General features: G+C 48.3%; 1 protein-coding gene across 5 annotated transcripts in view; it reads left to right on the top strand.

Annotated features, from left to right (window-relative positions):
• The window catches only part of PPFIBP2 (PPFIB scaffold protein 2), a 1,154,531-nt gene that overhangs the window by 110,962 nt on the left and 1,028,240 nt on the right, over window positions 1-15,329 (top strand). The gene's annotated exons all lie outside the window — the stretch shown is intronic.

Genomic DNA, 15,329 nt, shown 5'->3' with positions numbered 1-15,329 from the left:
AACTGGCCACTGTTAACACAGTACGTGAAACTTTGACAAGCGGGGAGATGAGCGGGGCAGAAAACGTGGCAGGGAAGCTGAGCGCTGTCAAGCCCAGCTTCGCAGGATCCGGTTGCAGCAGAATATGGTCCACCTCCAGATATGACCCACACCCAACCACTAAAGGGAACTGGGTGTGCGAAAGATCAGGCGGGGGAAAGGAAAGGAAGGGACAGCAGTGGATAAAAGGATCTGAAACAACAAAACAGACAGGTATAACATACAATACCACACTACTCTCAATAAGGTCTCACTAGGAAGGAGGTATACCAGTCCTAACACAAAGTCTCCACACCTTATACCAGCCGGCTCTCATAACGCCCTCTTGGGACCTGAATAGTTCGAGCGTATGAGTGACCCTCCTGATATGCCTCTCAGGGCTCACCACTTGTCCTGCTCAAAAGTCACAAACATACGATCCACTGGAGATGTATAAGCTCTCCCTCGCTGCACCCCACTATTGTCTTTCCCTGATTCTTATTTCCCCAGGTCGGCCCTTTTCCAGCCTGGACCTGTGTCTCCAAATGTTCCACCCTAGGCGCCCTGTTCCCCGTAGGCCAATGTCTCGTACTTGGTCTATGACTGACGGATTGGAAAGCACACTCGGTTAACTCACCCAGGATGCAATCCTATATGGTTCTAGCGCCGGCTTTCTGGGCAAGAGGGTTTCTCTCTCACCTGGCGGCCGCTGCCGTTGCCTCTGCCGAGACGCTCTGTCTCTTCCCAGTGCGTGCCTCTCAAGGAGACGCCCTCGACCAGTTAGGGCAATGCCTCCGGGGCTGCTCGCACCAACGGTCTGCTCTGTTCGATGGCGGTTCGCGTCTTCCGCTAGCGCCCTCCTCGTAGTCTCCGTCCTGCTCAGCGCCGTGACTCCAACGGCGATCCGCGGTTCGCGTCTTCCGCTAGCGCCCTCCTCGTAGTCTCCGTCCTGCTCAGCGCCGTGACTCCAACGGCGATCCGCGTTCTCCCTCCTCCGCTCGCCGCCGAGGAAGAGAACAATCCCGAGTCCCAAAATTACGCGCAACTTCCTGTGCGCCCGCGCTTCCTATATCCTGTGAGCCCCCGAGGCTCATGGGTATTGTAGTTCTTGGGTGGCGCGGCACGGTCGGATCCTGACAGTTGGTCCCCCTCCCCTAGCGCCTTCCAGGCCCGGGTTTCAGGGGGAATCGGCGGTGAAAGGAGCGGATGGCTCTGGGCGCGTGTAGATTGCTCCATGGTTCCCATGAGTCATCTTCTGCTGGATATCCTTTCCAGGAGATGAGATACCACAACTCTCCTCTCTTGAGTTTTGAATCTTTTATGCTTCGGACTTCATATTCCAGACCTTCATCCTGTAGTATCAGAGGTGGTGCTTGTTGGCGAGCGCCTCGTGCCGGCTTTAGCAGGCTGCAATGGAACACCGGGTGAATGTGTAGCGTCCCCGGAAACTTCAATTTATACGTCACAGGATTGATTTGACGGAGAACCTGGTAGGGCCCTATGTAGCGTGGATGAAAGATGCTTCGCATCTTAAATCGGATGTTCTTTGTTGACAACCAGACTCGATCCCCGATCTGGTACTGCGGTCCCTCTCTTCTGTGTCGGTCTTCCCATCTTTTGTAAGTTGCTTTAGCTTGCAGTAGATGTTTTCTCACCTGGCGATGTACCGACAGAAGTTTCTTGACTTGTGACAGTACCAAGGGCTGGTTTCGTACTTCTTCGGGAAAGGAGATAGGCAGTACCTTTGCTTCGAACCCAAACGTGGCATGGAACGGAGAGAGGCCAATGGAGCTGTGCCACGCGTTGTTGTAGGCTAGTTCCGCCATCCAAAGCATGTCGATCCATGACTCCTGAGCCTCTCGGGCGTAACATCGAAGGTACTATTTTAGGGTTTGGATCAACCTCTCCGTTTGTCCATCTGTCTGCGGGTGGAAGCTGGTTGATAGAGATGACTCGATGTGTAGGGCCTTACACCATCCTTTCCAAAACCTCGCTATGAATTGCGGGCCTCTGTCCGAAATGATGACTTCTGGTAGGCCGTGCAACCGGACCACATGGGTTAAGAGGAGTTGTGCCGTGGCTCTGGCTGTGGGGAGGTTAACACAAGGGATGAAATGCCCCATCTTCGTGAGCCCATCCACTACCACCATGATGGCGGTGTTTCCTTTCTCCTGGGGTAAGCCTGTAACAAAGTCCATACTGATGTTCTGCCAAGGGCGACGTGGAGTGGGTAAAGGCATGAGCATTCCTTGTCTTCCCCGTGTGTCAGTTTTTGCTCTCGCACACACTTCACATTGCGCCACCCAGGATGTGATGTCCTTTGGGAGAGAGGTCCACCAAAAGTGACGTTGTACTATTTGCAAGGTCTTTTTTCTTCCTGGATGTCCTGTTAATGGGGAGACGTGGCACCATTCGAATGCCTTTTTCTGTAGTTCTTTGGACGGCAGGAATACCTTGTTTTTATAAAAAGGCAACCCGTCTTTCACTGACCGATGTCCCTTGCCTTGCGCCCAGTTGTCCCAATCCACTCGTGGGCTCAGTCTTCTTATCTCTGACCGAAAATTTTCCGCTTGTACCACGCACAGCACTTTTGAGGGATGGATGATGTGTTCCAGCCTGGGTTCTTGGGGGACATGATCGGAGGTCTTCTGCCTGGACAAGGAGTCCGCTTTTTTGTTATCCACTCCAGGACGGTAGGTCACCACGAAATCGTACCCAGCGAAGAACAGCATCCACCTCATTTGTCTTTGGGAAAGGTGTCTCGCAGATTTCATGTATTGGAGGTTTCGGTGGTCGGAATATACTGTGACGGGATGTTGGGCTCCCCATAGATAATGCCTCCATTCTTGAAAGGCTTTCTTAATTGCTAAAAGTTCTTTTTCGGCCACAGTATAATTTCTCTCGGCGGGATTCAGTTTTCTGGACATATACGCCACGGGGTGTAGTTGACCGGTATCTTGATTCCTTTGCGATAGGATGTCCCCCTATTGCCTCGTCCGAGGCATCCGCCTCCACCACGAAGGGGTGTTCTGGTCGTGGGTGCGCTAGTACGGGAGCAGTTGTGAAGGCGTTTTTTAGATATGCGAAAGCGGCTTGCGCTTCCTCAGTCCATTGGAATGGCTCCCCTTTTTTCAGCAGTCTCGTGATGGGTACGGCTACCTGAGAGAAATGTTGGATGAATCGGCGGTAGTAGTTTGCAAAGCCCAAGAAGCTTTGGACCTCACGTACGTTCTTGGGAGTGGGCCATTCTTGGACTGCCACCACCTTTCTCTCAGCCATGCGCAACCCTGCCGGACTAAGCATGACCCCTAGGAACTCAACCTGAGTCACTCCAAATTCGCACTTACTTAATTTGCAATAAAGCGAATGCAATCTTAGGGTGTTCAGTACTCGACGAACTTGTTCAACCAGCTCAACCTTTCATCTGTTTGTTATTAAAAGTACCATTGAGCTGGGGAACAGTAAACTCCAATATTAACAGTATTATGGAACTGCACGAATGGCAGCAAGCCGACTCCATAATATAGACTCTTGTTTTAATGTTGAATTAGCGCTGCCTAGGAGAGACCTAAAAAGACATTGGCATTTATAATGCCAATAACTCCAACCCCAACAAATGCGAGACCGATTGCATTTTCAATGCAATAGGTATTGCATTTGAGCTGTTGGCATTGAAAATGACGGTGGATTTTACTTATGCTTGTTTATACCATTGACAAAAGTGCTGTGCAAATATAATTCCACTGCAAATAAAAACAAAACTAAACTTTCAGCCCTTTTTTAATTGGCTCCTGTCCTTGTCATTTGTAAATAGTGTTTTTTCATTGACTATTAGGCTTAGTGGTCCCTCCTTAGTACTACCTTGTCTCTTCTTGTAACCTTCCATGAGAACACTTCCTGGTACATGTGTTGTTGCTTCCTAAGTTTTAATTACAGCCTCACAGCACTGCTTGTTTATAGGGTTTACAGACAGGACATAAGCTTTGTCCTCTGTAAAGCCGGTGGTGGTCACTTTACTCACTAGTACATCTCACATTTGTATGAGACCTTCTCTCAATTTCCCTTACTCAGCTCCACACAGAGTAGAACCTAATCCAGAATTGATATAATAATTATTTTCTCACATTTCAAAGCTACTAATTTTATATATGGAGATAGCTAGTTGAATGTATTTGTGGTACTGTCTTCCATGCAATGCATTATGGGTAGGGTGCATTTACCGCATCTTCTGCAGGGTGCATTACCATATGTGACCAAAAGAGGTCCCCTCGGACCCCTTTTGGCCACATATGGTACTGCACCCTGTAACATGTCTAGATAAACAAGAATTGGCATTTATAATGCCAGTAACTCCAACTTCAACATTTGCAAGACCAATTGCATTTCCAATGCAATAGGTCTCGAATTTGTTAAAGTTAGAGCTGTTGTTGTTGAAAATGTTTTCCACTTTTGCTTTTTATTCCATTGGCAATAGTGCAAAGCAAATACAATAATTCCACTGCAAATAGAAACAAAACTAAACATTCTGCCCCATTTTTATAATTGGCCCGTGTCCCGGTCCTTTGTAAATGGTGGCTTTTCATTGGTCAATAGGCTTAGTAGTGCCTCCTCAATACTGCCTTGTCTCTTCTCATAACCTCCCATGAGTACACTTCCTGGTACGTGTGGTGTTACTCCCTAAGTTTTAATTACAGCCTCAGAGCACTACTTTCTTAAGGGGTTTACAGACCAAAGAAAATATGTGTCCTCTCTACAGCTGGCAGTGGTTACTTTACTCACTAGCACATCTCACATTTATATGAGACCTTCCATTAAGTTCCCTTCATCAGCTCCATACAGAGTAGAACCTAATCCGGAATTAATATAATAATTATTTTGTCACATATCAAAGCTGCAAACTTTATATATGGACATAGCTATTTGAATGTACCCGTGGTACTGTCTTGCATGCAATGCATTATGGGTAGGGTGGATTTACCATAATGTACTGCAGGATACAGTATATGTGGCCAAAAGAGGTCCCATGGGACCTCTTTTGGCCACATATGGTACTGCACCCTATAACATGGCTAGGCAAAAAACATTGGCATTTATAATAACAATAACTCCAACTTTGCAGGGTGCTGTACTATATGTTGCCAAAAGAGGCCCCATGCGACCTCTTTTGGCTACATATGGTTCTGCACCCTGCAACATGGCTAGGTAAAACAAGCTTTTGCAATGCAATAGGTCTCGCATGTACGCGTGTTTGAGCTACTGGCATTGTAAATTACAATGCCTTTTATTTATGTTTTGTTATTTAAAACATAAATAAAAGGCATTGTCGTTTACAATGCCAATTGCTAAAATTTGCGTAAATGCGAGACCTATTGCATTGCAAATGCTTGTTCTTTAGATTCTGAACTACAAATCCCAAAATGTTCAGAAAGTCTCAAGACTGGATACAATAGGGAAACCTGATCTAGGACAAAGTGAAAGCTCCATCGATGGGTTTAAAACCCACTTATTTATTATATAGTACAAAATATCTACAACTGTACACTAGAGAGGGTATTTCCTGCAACCTCAGAGTATCTTGGTCTTAGACAGTCACATGGCCTTCAGCTTCATGTTTGTATGTAATTATATGACTCCTCTGTGATTTGCATTACCCTTTGCATTTGCAGTAGCTAGCACATTATCCTTTATAACATAAACATGCGAAGACCCTATTGGATGCCAAGGAAGTCTGACTGAGAGTTTGGCCTTTTCAGACTCCCACTGATTGAAATCCATAACTCACAGGAATGATCATTTCCCTGAATTACCCAAAATATTTCTCTCGTATGTATTTTGTTTTTTTTGATAAAACACTTCATGTCTTGTTCCAGTTATGTCAGAGTGCCAGATGGATCACAGAAGGTGAAATACAAAAAGGGGGGGGGGGGATTCTATTCCAAGGAGTGATTATTGGATCCTAATATGATATTCTAAAGTGGCTACTCCAGAGGAGTGGAGTTTAGTTGCATACACACTGGAACAGTTCAGTTTTCAGGCCGCTCCTTAAAAGTTTGGTTCTGCCCTAAGGCTTTTGTTCATCGAGTTTCACAGTCTGGACCACTCTGTGTTGTTTATTCCCTCTGACAAATCGTTTGGGGATTTTTAAGGGATTTATATTTGAGGGAGCGTTGGATACATAGTGAGTATTCTGGGCTTCTGCTGCAGTAATCCTTGAACTTGATGTAAAGGACATAAAGCTATATACCTCCATCTACTAGGGGCCAATCAAGCACAGGTGGGCTTATCTGGTAACATCAAAGTAAATTCAGGAACATTCTGACCACTGGGATCTGGAATCTTTGAAACCTTTGAGTGAACCTAGATGATTACAAAGGCTCTTGCCTACTTCACCTGGTGGTGAATTCAGAGGAGTGAAAGGGTTTTCTGGAAGGGTTGTATGACATTACAGCACATGCTTTTGCCATGCATGCCTTTACCACACATCTGCCTTTACCAATCAGCCCTTTACCTCACAGGTAAGTATAGATAAGGTAAGATGTATATTCTGAATAGATTTTTTTAAAATCTTTGTTGGGGCACCCCCCATTTATTTTCAATACATTCATTTTATTTTTATTGAAAGGGACCCCTCAACACCCTTATTTATTATGCATACCACCATATGCCCCTTACCCACACCAAAACCCTAAAATACCCATATAACTCTGCACCTCTACCCACCCCTAAACCCTCAAAATACCTATACCACCCTATACCCCTAAACCCTAAAAATACCACTGCCACCCTGCGCCCCATCCACCCTAAACCTTAAAATACCTTTAGCACACTATGCCCCTACCCAACCTCATCCCTAAAAATCCAATATCCACCCAATGCCCTTACCTACCCCATAACCCTAAAAATGCCCTTCCAACCCAATACTCTTACCCACCTCTAAACCCTAGTAATACCCTTCCCGCCCAATGACTAGACCCATCCATAAACCCTAAAAACACCCGTATAACCCAATACCCTTATCCACCCCTATGTGCATACATATTCAAGCAAAAGGCACAAACCGTTACATGGCGAAGTCTTAGGCTCACAGCTTTGAAGGAGACCGGACGCCGAGGAAACTGGCCACTGTTAACACAGTACGTGAAACTTTGACAAGCGGGGAGATGAGCGGGGCAGAAAACGTGGCAGGGAAGCTGAGCGCTGTCAAGCCCAGCTTCGCAGGATCCGGTTGCAGCAGAATATGGTCCACCTCCAGATATGACCCACACCCAACCACTAAAGGGAACTGGGTGTGCGAAAGATCAGGCGGGGGAAAGGAAAGGAAGGGACAGCAGTGGATAAAAGGATCTGAAACAACAAAACAGACAGGTATAACATACAATACCACACTACTCTCAATAAGGTCTCACTAGGAAGGAGGTATACCAGTCCTAACACAAAGTCTCCACACCTTATACCAGCCGGCTCTCATAACGCCCTCTTGGGACCTGAATAGTTCGAGCGTATGAGTGACCCTCCTGATATGCCTCTCAGGGCTCACCACTTGTCCTGCTCAAAAGTCACAAACATACGATCCACTGGAGATGTATAAGCTCTCCCTCGCTGCACCCCACTATTGTCTTTCCCTGATTCTTATTTCCCCAGGTCGGCCCTTTTCCAGCCTGGACCTGTGTCTCCAAATGTTCCACCCTAGGCGCCCTGTTCCCCGTAGGCCAATGTCTCGTACTTGGTCTATGACTGACGGATTGGAAAGCACACTCGGTTAACTCACCCAGGATGCAATCCTATATGGTTCTAGCGCCGGCTTTCTGGGCAAGAGGGTTTCTCTCTCACCTGGCGGCCGCTGCCGTTGCCTCTGCCGAGACGCTCTGTCTCTTCCCAGTGCGTGCCTCTCAAGGAGACGCCCTCGACCAGTTAGGGCAATGCCTCCGGGGCTGCTCGCACCAACGGTCTGCTCTGTTCGATGGCGGTTCGCGTCTTCCGCTAGCGCCCTCCTCGTAGTCTCCGTCCTGCTCAGCGCCGTGACTCCAACGGCGATCCGCGGTTCGCGTCTTCCGCTAGCGCCCTCCTCGTAGTCTCCGTCCTGCTCAGCGCCGTGACTCCAACGGCGATCCGCGTTCTCCCTCCTCCGCTCGCCGCCGAGGAAGAGAACAATCCCGAGTCCCAAAATTACGCGCAACTTCCTGTGCGCCCGCGCTTCCTATATCCTGTGAGCCCCCGAGGCTCATGGGTATTGTAGTTCTTGGGTGGCGCGGCACGGTCGGATCCTGACAGTTGGTCCCCCTCCCCTAGCGCCTTCCAGGCCCGGGTTTCAGGGGGAATCGGCGGTGAAAGGAGCGGATGGCTCTGGGCGCGTGTAGATTGCTCCATGGTTCCCATGAGTCATCTTCTGCTGGATATCCTTTCCAGGAGATGAGATACCACAACTCTCCTCTCTTGAGTTTTGAATCTTTTATGCTTCGGACTTCATATTCCAGACCTTCATCCTGTAGTATCAGAGGTGGTGCTTGTTGGCGAGCGCCTCGTGCCGGCTTTAGCAGGCTGCAATGGAACACCGGGTGAATGTGTAGCGTCCCCGGAAACTTCAATTTATACGTCACAGGATTGATTTGACGGAGAACCTGGTAGGGCCCTATGTAGCGTGGATGAAAGATGCTTCGCATCTTAAATCGGATGTTCTTTGTTGACAACCAGACTCGATCCCCGATCTGGTACTGCGGTCCCTCTCTTCTGTGTCGGTCTTCCCATCTTTTGTAAGTTGCTTTAGCTTGCAGTAGATGTTTTCTCACCTGGCGATGTACCGACAGAAGTTTCTTGACTTGTGACAGTACCAAGGGCTGGTTTCGTACTTCTTCGGGAAAGGAGATAGGCAGTACCTTTGCTTCGAACCCAAACGTGGCATGGAACGGAGAGAGGCCAATGGAGCTGTGCCACGCGTTGTTGTAGGCTAGTTCCGCCATCCAAAGCATGTCGATCCATGACTCCTGAGCCTCTCGGGCGTAACATCGAAGGTACTTCTTTAGGGTTTGGATCAACCTCTCCGTTTGTCCATCTGTCTGCGGGTGGAAGCTGGTTGATAGAGATGACTCGATGTGTAGGGCCTTACACCATCCTTTCCAAAACCTCGCTATGAATTGCGGGCCTCTGTCCGAAATGATGACTTCTGGTAGGCCGTGCAACCGGACCACATGGGTTAAGAGGAGTTGTGCCGTGGCTCTGGCTGTGGGGAGGTTAACACAAGGGATGAAATGCCCCATCTTCGTGAGCCCATCCACTACCACCATGATGGCGGTGTTTCCTTTCTCCTGGGGTAAGCCTGTAACAAAGTCCATACTGATGTTCTGCCAAGGGCGACGTGGAGTGGGTAAAGGCATGAGCATTCCTTGTCTTCCCCGTGTGTCAGTTTTTGCTCTCGCACACACTTCACATTGCGCCACCCAGGATGTGATGTCCTTTGGGAGAGAGGTCCACCAAAAGTGACGTTGTACTATTTGCAAGGTCTTTTTTCTTCCTGGATGTCCTGTTAATGGGGAGACGTGGCACCATTCGAATGCCTTTTTCTGTAGTTCTTTGGACGGCAGGAATACCTTGTTTTTATAAAAAGGCAACCCGTCTTTCACTGACCGATGTCCCTTGCCTTGCGCCCAGTTGTCCCAATCCACTCGTGGGCTCAGTCTTCTTATCTCTGACCGAAAATTTTCCGCTTGTACCACGCACAGCACTTTTGAGGGATGGATGATGTGTTCCAGCCTGGGTTCTTGGGGGACATGATCGGAGGTCTTCTGCCTGGACAAGGAGTCCGCTTTTTTGTTATCCACTCCAGGACGGTAGGTCACCACGAAATCGTACCCAGCGAAGAACAGCATCCACCTCATTTGTCTTTGGGAAAGGTGTCTCGCAGATTTCATGTATTGGAGGTTTCGGTGGTCGGAATATACTGTGACGGGATGTTGGGCTCCCCATAGATAATGCCTCCATTCTTGAAAGGCTTTCTTAATTGCTAAAAGTTCTTTTTCGGCCACAGTATAATTTCTCTCGGCGGGATTCAGTTTTCTGGACATATACGCCACGGGGTGTAGTTGACCGGTATCTTGATTCCTTTGCGATAGGATGTCCCCCTATTGCCTCGTCCGAGGCATCCGCCTCCACCACGAAGGGGTGTTCTGGTCGTGGGTGCGCTAGTACGGGAGCAGTTGTGAAGGCGTTTTTTAGATATGCGAAAGCGGCTTGCGCTTCCTCAGTCCATTGGAATGGCTCCCCTTTTTTCAGCAGTCTCGTGATGGGTACGGCTACCTGAGAGAAATGTTGGATGAATCGGCGGTAGTAGTTTGCAAAGCCCAAGAAGCTTTGGACCTCACGTACGTTCTTGGGAGTGGGCCATTCTTGGACTGCCACCACCTTTCTCTCAGCCATGCGCAACCCTGCCGGACTAAGCATGACCCCTAGGAACTCAACCTGAGTCACTCCAAATTCGCACTTACTTAATTTGCAATAAAGCGAATGCAATCTTAGGGTGTTCAGTACTCGACGAACTTGTTGGACGTGTTCTTCTGTGGTGTCCGAATATATAAGGATGTCGTCAATATACACCACGACACAGACATCCACATATTCCTTCAGCACATCGTTAAGAAAATACTGGAATGCCGCCGGGGCGTTACACAACCCGAACGGCATTACAGTATACTCGAACAACCCGTATCGGGTTTTAAACGCCGTTTTCCACTCATCCCCAGCCCGTACGCGTACCAGATGGTACGCCCCACGTAAGTCCAAACGTGTATAGATTTTGGCCTCTTTCACTTGGTCCAGCAGGACCGGGATGAGTGGCAACGGGTATCGATTGCGAACGGTGTTTTTATTGAGAACGCGATAGTCCACACACGCTCTCAATTCACCGTTCGCCTTTGGAATAAAAAACAGGGGCGAAGCTGCCGGGGAACGGGATGGTCTTATAAACCCTATGGCTAGGTAATGGTCTAAGTATTCTCTCAGGTGTTTTGTTTCTGGCCCTGAAAGGGCATATACCCTACAAGCCGAGATGGTGGCCCCCTCTACCAGGTCTATACGACAATCGTATTCCCTGTGGGGAGGCAGTTGCTCGGCTTCCTTTTCGCTGAATACATCCTGATATTGTGAGTATTCTGCAGGCAACGAAACGTCCTTTTCGGCTGCAGTGGCTAGATAGAGAGGATGGGCCAAAGACTCGCTCTGTGAGTGGGATGTGAGGGAAACGAGATGGTCCCGACAAATGTCGGAAACGAATCGCACCGTCTTGTTTTTCCAATCTATCGTGGGATTGTGGTGTTTTAGCCAGGGCATGCCTAGAATCACCTCATATTGAGGGGCATCGATTATATTGAGTGAGATCCTTTCCTGGTGCTTTTCCTCCCCTACTCCCACTCTCAGGAGTAGCTCATCGGTTTGTTCCACAATCAGCCCTGACTTTAGCGGTTTCCCATCCACCGCGAATACTTCCTCCGCGGTACTCTTAAGAACCCCAGTTTCGTGACCAACCCACTGTCAATAAAATTCCCGGTGGCCCCCGAATCCACCATGGCCTTAACTGTATGACAGGTATCCCCCTGCGTGAGTGTACTGAGGAGCACGATATGGGCTTCTGTATCTTGTGCTTCAGTTTTGGCCAGAGAAGGCAGAAGCCATCCGGCTTCCCTGTCCTGTTCTCCCACTATTTTGTTTTCGGCGTTACCTACAGAGGCTACCTTCTTTGGTCTGGTCCAAACTTCGTTGGGCTTCGGCTTATTTGGACATTCTCTGACGTAATGTCCTTTTTTGCCGCAGTACATACATAAGCCATGTACCCTTCGACTCTCCCTCTCTTCTCGGGTTATCGGACCCTTTACTACCACCGTTTTTCGTACCGGTCTCTCTCCCCTGTATGCTCCCCTGTCCCACCTTTTCTTTTCTCCTCGTTCCATCATCCTCCCATCCAACCGCAAGGTCAAATTAATCATGTCGGTGCAAGTGCTGGGTTGTGGGTCTATCTGCGCCAGTACGTCCTTCATTTCATCACGTAGGCCTTGATAATATAGGGACATACGTTTCTCCTCTGGCCAAGCCGTTTCTGCCACCAACCGCTGGAAAGTGGTTAGATAGGTGATTAAGTCACATCTCCCTTGTTTTAGTTCCAGTAAGTCCTTGTCTGCACTAAGCGTGGTAGCTCTCCTGTCGAATACTTTTTCAAACTCTGATCGAAACGCATTCCAATCCGATAGTACATCGTCATTATTCCTGACAAGAGGGACCGCCCAATTAGCTGCATCCCCCACTAGATATGAAATGGCGAAAGCCACGCGGGAATGATTGGTGGGGAAAGACGCCGGTTTGCAGGAAAAATGAAGCAGAACTTGCGTCAAAAAGACTTGCACCTTCAGGGGGTCCCCAGCATATCTCTCGGGGCTTGCCAGGGGAATGGGCGGAGGCACAGTGACCTGAATCTGTGATGCCGCAGGCGCGGCGTCAAAAGGATTACGTGACAATCGCTCTACTCGGTCTCTCAAAGCTGCGGTTTCCGCTTTGGAAGCGACCAATTCCTGCCGAACGGCCAGGAGCGCCTGAAGGACCTCATCCATGGTGGCCATGGTCTACTACAACCGAGCCGGGTGAAGCTATAATTCGTGGGCACGTAATTCTGTCAAGCCCAGCTTCGCAGGATCCGGTTGCAGCAGAATATGGTCCACCTCCAGATATGACCCACACCCAACCACTAAAGGGAACTGGGTGTGCGAAAGATCAGGCGGGGGAAAGGAAAGGAAGGGACAGCAGTGGATAAAAGGATCTGAAACAACAAAACAGACAGGTATAACATACAATACCACACTACTCTCAATAAGGTCTCACTAGGAAGGAGGTATACCAGTCCTAACACAAAGTCTCCACACCTTATACCAGCCGGCTCTCATAACGCCCTCTTGGGACCTGAATAGTTCGAGCGTATGGGTGACCCTCCTGATATGCCTCTCAGGGCTCACCACTTGTCCTGCTCAAAAGTCACAAACATACGATCCACTGGAGATGTATAAGCTCTCCCTCGCTGCACCCCCCTATTGTCTTTCCCTGATTCTTATTTCCACAGGTCGGCCCTTTTCCAGCCTGGACCTGTGTCTCCAAATGTTCCACCCTAGGCGCCCTGTTCCCCGTAGGCCAATGTCTCGTACTTGGTCTATGACTGACAGATTGGAAAGCACACTCGGTTAACTCACCCAGGCTGCAATCCTATATGGTTCTAGCGCCGGCTTTCTGGGCAAGAGGGCACCCAACCGCGGTTTCTCTCTCACCTGGCGGCCGCTGCCGTTGCCTCTGCCGAGACGCTCTGTCTCTTCCCAGTGCGTGCCTCTCAAGGAGACGCCCTCGACCAGTTAGGGCAATGCCTCTGGGGCTGCTCGCACCAACGGTCTGCTCTGTTCGATGGCGGTTCGCGTCTTCCGCTAGCGCCCTCCTCGTAGTCTCCGTCCTGCTCAGCGCCGTGACTCCAACGGCGATCCGCGGTTCGCGTCTTCCGCTAGCGCCCTCCTCGTAGTCTCCGTCCTGCTCAGCGCCGTGACTCCAACGGCGATCCACGTTCTCCCTCCTCCGCTCGCCGCCGAGGAAGAGAACAATCCCGAGTCCCAAAATTACGCGCAACTTCCTGTGCGCCCGCGCTTCCTATATCCTGTGAGCCCCCGAGGCTCATGGGTATTGTAGTTCTTGGGTGGCGCGGCACGGTCGGATCCTGACAAGCGCGTCCTTTATTTACAACGAGCTATCTAGAGGAATGTGAGGCAGTCGTTCCTGCAATCAAACATACTACAATGGATATTTTAACAAAACAAAGGGAGGAAACTGCAGACTCCGTATTTAGCGAACAGAGCACGATTAGTGTGGAACACAAAACGCGGACTGGAATCAGTTACAATGGAAAATGACGTCCAAACTTTAAAACGGAAACTGGAGAAATTAAAGCGCAATGAGATCTCTAAGTGGTGGGATGTAAAATCGCTGAGCAAATATCTCGATGTGGGCAGAATACCTCGTGGATTGAGAGTGTTAACAGCCCCCACTTACAAAAATCCAGATCCGGAGATGCTCAGAGAATGGGCTGCTAACAATGCATCTTCATCAGAGAATATGATGAAAATATTGATCAAATATGCATCTAAGGATCGAGAGAAAATTATAGATGAAATCACAACAATAGAAGCGGAATTACAGGAATTCATGAGTGAGGAAGCTATCACTAAATTTGAATCAGGTCTGAGAGGCCATCTTAAAAAACATGAACAAGTAATCACAGAACGTAAAGCAACAAAGTTCCAACGAGATAGGCTGGACTGTATGCAGGGGCAAATATACACCTTTGCTCGCCGCTTTGACAGCATATGCAAACAAAGACTATCCAAATCAACTAAAGCAGCCGTAAAACAAGACACAAATGTTGTAAACCTAGATGGAGGAGAACAAGCTCAGATATAATCTCTCGGGCAAGCTCGGATGTTGACACTGCCTCTGAAGATGGACATCAAAACACGGGACCCCTTGACAGCCCGCCATCTGTAATTGAAGAGCTCGGTTTTTTATACATAGACCGGAATCAAAATACCAGGCTGAGCACGCAGGGATACAGAAAAGAAAATCAAGGAAACGCAAAAACAGACGGAGTGGGAATGGAGCTTCGATCAGGGACGAGGAAAAAGGACTCATACCAACGCAGAGGATGGAAGAAGCAACAGTAACTTGACAGATCTGATTTTAACGGACAAGGACACACCAATTCTATCGTTGGGGCTCTCATTTTGTAAGCGCACAAATTTCAACTACACTCAAACATGCATTAATTTCTTTCAAGTTTATACGAAAATTGAAGCTTAAAAAATTCTTTCACAACAGCAAAAGCAATGTAGAGAGAATGTCAGAAGAAAGAGAAGAAGTAGAGAATCTTGCGGTTGGTGATATGGGGTTATTACTTGATCTACATTAATTGCATCCGGAGGGCGAGGGATTGCAAGTAGTGGAAACTGAGTCAAACAACAGAATCATTGTGCCTAGATGTGTATGATAGTACTAAAACGCTATTTAGACCCAAATCTACATTCACGCCCAATACACCCAGAGATGCATTAGATATTTTTCAGACTTGGTCATTAAAGATTTAATAGATTTGTCTTTAAACTCAAGCAGATACTTCTTAAAGAATGAGAGTCATTTTGAAAAAGAATATCAAGCAGTAGTCACTAAAATAAACAGACAAGATATAGTGGTCAGACAGGCCGATAAAGGTGGTAACCTTGTCCTTTGGCCATTAGAAGCATATAACA

This window comes from Triturus cristatus, chromosome 3_2 (genome assembly GCF_964204655.1).
Source record: "Triturus cristatus chromosome 3_2, aTriCri1.1, whole genome shotgun sequence".
Classification (NCBI taxonomy): Eukaryota; Metazoa; Chordata; class Amphibia; order Caudata; family Salamandridae; genus Triturus; species Triturus cristatus.
The sequence above is the reverse complement of the archived record's forward strand: the minus strand, read 5'-3'. Positions and strand labels throughout refer to the sequence as shown.